We start from the raw sequence: 3,931 nt of genomic DNA, 5'->3' as shown, positions 1-3,931 counted from the left end.
ATTTACAGCAATTTCCATGACAAATGAGCGTCTAAACAGATTCACAAACAGAACCTCCTGCTGTTGTAGTGATTTAATGGCTGTGTTTGTGAATGTATCAACCAATTAATAAAGGTGTGAGGATTTGGCATGGCCATCATCAGGCTGCTATGAATTTAATTAAAACGCAACATAAACGATTCCAAAGCCCCACCTAGCAACCCTTTGAGGTTAACTTTTAACATAGATGCTGATATACCATCAAGCTTATTTTTCATGACCTAACTTTAGGTTAACGTTATCATAACATGTCTCCTTCACTTAACCCATTCTTGCATGATACATTTGTACTTACAAGATCTACTACATCTCTTCACTTGTGGAACACAAGCTGTACAGAATGTTCTCCTCTGAACTCCAATATGACATTTGAGGGGAGTGGGTTTGCTTGTAGACTGTGCCAAAGTTAAGATGCACTCTGAGTTTAATCTCCAACAGCCACCTCTGCAGGATTACAACTGCTCCCTCTGAAATTGTGTTCCCCCCCCCTGGGAATTCCAAAGTCTCTGTGGCACTCTACCTTTCCTCTATGTTTTGGCAGCTAACTCACAGCTAACTCTGACAGGAGACACTTTGAATAGGTTCATGAAAAGTGCAATGTAGCCTACCTTTCAAAGTTTTTTTACCCCCAATTAAGGAAAGTCTTGCTTGCTTGCATAATAAGCAGATTTCACTCTCTGATCCTGGTGGAATTTGAAAGGGGATTAACAAAGCTAGCTGTTTGATTATCTTACAGTCACTCTTAACACCAGTCTTTTGTTAGAATCAGATAAGATATAATTAGAGACATGCAAATGGTTATAAGCCATGTTTTCTCAAAGTCAAAGGTCTTTAGTTGCATTTTGTTGCATTCTGTTCATCCAAGACTAATACTAAACATTTATTTAACATTTATTGGGAAGAAAGACAATGTTCCTGAAAAAATCACACTAGTCCCCTTTCTGAGGTTATACATGTAGTGTTATCACTTTTTAAACAGGTTTCATAGATTAATTTCATGCATGCAGGCTGAGGCTGCATTGAGATATCTGGCAGGCAGTGTTGAAAAAGGCTTTATGGCTGTAGTGTTAGCTTCCCAGAATGCACTGGGAGAGTAGCACCTGCATGTCTTGTGAAATTATTCTGTTCTTTTTCCATAATGCAGGGTGGTGGTTGTGTGCTGTGAATCCCTGCAGTGTTTCTGGACACAGCTGCTTCAAGGTGAGACCAGCTGCCTCCTCCAACTAGAGACATGACCATGACAAGCTAAGATGGTAGGAAGGTAGACCAATGAAAGCTAGAACACACCTCTTCCATTGGAGAGACTTTATAAATAAACAGCATCAACTTGTTAATTAATGGTACAATAGAGCAGTGCTCTTCTGTGGGGTACAATATGGTAGTGAAGTAAATAGCATGGAGGTCATAACAATTTGAAAGAGATGGTGGGTGTTTTTATGTTCTGTTTTGTTATGTTCTGAAGGACATAACTGACGGTTTTGCTCTTTCACTGAAATTGGAGAATATGTTTACTGTTGAACAATGCTATTAGTTGTCATGTAACAGTCCTTAAATTGCCCATTAGATTACATATGGTTTCATATAACCCCCCCCTCAATGTCCATGTAGTAGCAGGCACTTTGAGTGTTTTTTTTTATTTTTTTTTTATATAAATTGACTATTTAAAAATGACTTAAAATGGTTTATAAGTCAGGTAATAGTTACTTCTCAGGCACATGAATGTGGAGGCGGTATTGTGTTGACAAAAATCCTTTGATTACATGATGTCAGGGAGGGAGAAGTGCCAGCGCTGAAACATCTGCATAATGCACAAAAACGAGCCGCTTTTCCTTGTGAAATCTTTCTGAAAGCTGCCCGCTGACAAGCTGGTTAATGGCCAGCTTTCTGTTTGTTGTCGTCACCACCTCTGACCCTGAACAATCAGCATCCCCCCGGCATACTGACGTGATGAATGCAAAACGCACAGCCGACGAGGAAGAAGGGAAATACAACAGGAAGAAGATGTGGCAGATTGTGAAGAAGAGTCAAAAGACAGATTCTGAACAAGTAACAGACAGTATTGTCAGAAGACCCACTGACCTTTTCTTCGCGCTGTCCGTCATAAAGTGGCCTCACACATTAATGATAATGAAGCTTTAAAGGAAATGCCATCAAAATGACATGTTGCGAGTGCCCATCGCTAACAGAATGATAATTTTGATTGATACCGCAAGCTCTCATTTTGTATGCCAGATGTGGCCCCAGTGTTTTATGCTTTGTTTAACTGGAGATGGCAAGAGAAAGAGGGAGGGGGGGCATATCATCCTCCCCTCCCCCCTTAACCCTTAAGCACAGGTTGATGAGAAACTGTCATTGAAGCAGCAAGTTCCTATAAACAACCTTCATGTCCCTTGGGAGCGACTGTCTTGACATATTCCATAGGAGCTACACTCCGGTATATGGTTCAATTGCACATTTTAAAGGTGACATGCTGCATCATGTGTAAGGGAATCCCACCGGCTGGCACTGAATTACGCGTATGGATAAGCCTGGTGTGCAGCTTCAGAGGTCCAGCCACAAATGACTAAAAATGTGGGGCTTGTGATATGTCTTCAAGTGGAGCTACACAAGCCTGTCTGTCTTTCTTGATGTCTTGAACAGTTTCCTTAGTCTTCTCTATTATATTACAACTCAGGTTGACATGAAAAAAATGGAATAGCCTTGAAATACATCGACTGTATAAAATTGATTCTGTTATAAAAAAAAATAAAAGGTTGCAAGTATTATTCTGAATGCATTACAATGTTCAGACAAGTATAACAAATCAAAAATATAATCGCTACTTAAGATAGTCTGCTTTTTGTGAGCCCTCCGCTTAGTTCTAGGAATCTAGAGAGGGGAATGAATAGAGAGATTTGAACCTCCCCATCATCCTCATCACCCAGTAGCTCCTCGTTCCAGATAATCCCATGTTTTCTCTCGTGTGTCAGTCGCTTGTCTGTGGAGTGCACCGCGGACGTGTTTTAGAGGTGTTTAATTCAGCTTTAAACATGGCTTTTCCTGAAAGGTCCCACCCCTAGGAGATGTGACCCGCATGGCTAATCCTGTTTAAGAATGAGGATGGGTGGGTGGTGGTAGTGGTGGTGATGGGGGGGAGGGGGGTGAAATGTTGCATTAGTGAGCCTGCTTTTCATGCTTCTTATTTACATAATTTTGTTTGGCAATCTGGGGAAAGGGCCATTAACTGCACGAAGGCACACACTGTCAAAAGAAAAAAGGAGAGAATGACTAGATCGATACTTTATTTCAACATCTCCGGCGTCATCTCTTTCCTCATCAGAAGACGGCCACTCATTTAAATTCGTGCTGGAGCTCGGTGATGCTACCATTAATGCCTGATAAGAAAGGGCCGTTGTACTGCCTCCCGTAATCTCTGACAGATGCTTCAGACCAATCAATAGTCTTTCACATTTTTTTCCCCCTCAGTTGTTCCACTGAAAAGATTGATCGTGATGAGTTGACTCGTGTTTGCTTCCACTTCTCACACTCCTCATTATTGTTCCAATTAGGCACTCTCCAGGGACGAGAGGCTGGGGGTGGGCTCGGGGTTGGAGGGTGTGTGTGTGTGTGTGTGTGTGTGGGGGGGGGGGGGGGGGGAGGGGGGGGGTATTCAAAAGCACTGACCCACCGCGATCCCTCAGCAAGCTCCGGATGTTCGTCAGAAGCAACCTCTGACACCTACACTTTGCGGTCAAGGGGTAAGAAAGCACCTCAAACAAGTGGATTAGGAGTGCGGGCGGGCGGGCGGGCGAGCGTGCACTCAGACTGGGGTAAGAGTGCGGCAAGGGAGAGAACACGAGAGAGAAGTCGAGAGAGGAGGAGGAGGGGTGGGTGGGGGTGTGTGTGAGTTGGT

This window comes from Alosa pseudoharengus, unplaced genomic scaffold (assembly GCF_046254945.1).
Source record: "Alosa pseudoharengus isolate Yale_2024_CS ecotype anadromous, Long Island Sound unplaced genomic scaffold, YU_APseudo_1.1 YU_APseudo_1.1_scf_3, whole genome shotgun sequence".
Lineage (NCBI taxonomy): Eukaryota > Metazoa > Chordata > Actinopteri > Clupeiformes > Clupeidae > Alosa > Alosa pseudoharengus.
This window is presented reverse-complemented; position numbering follows the sequence as displayed.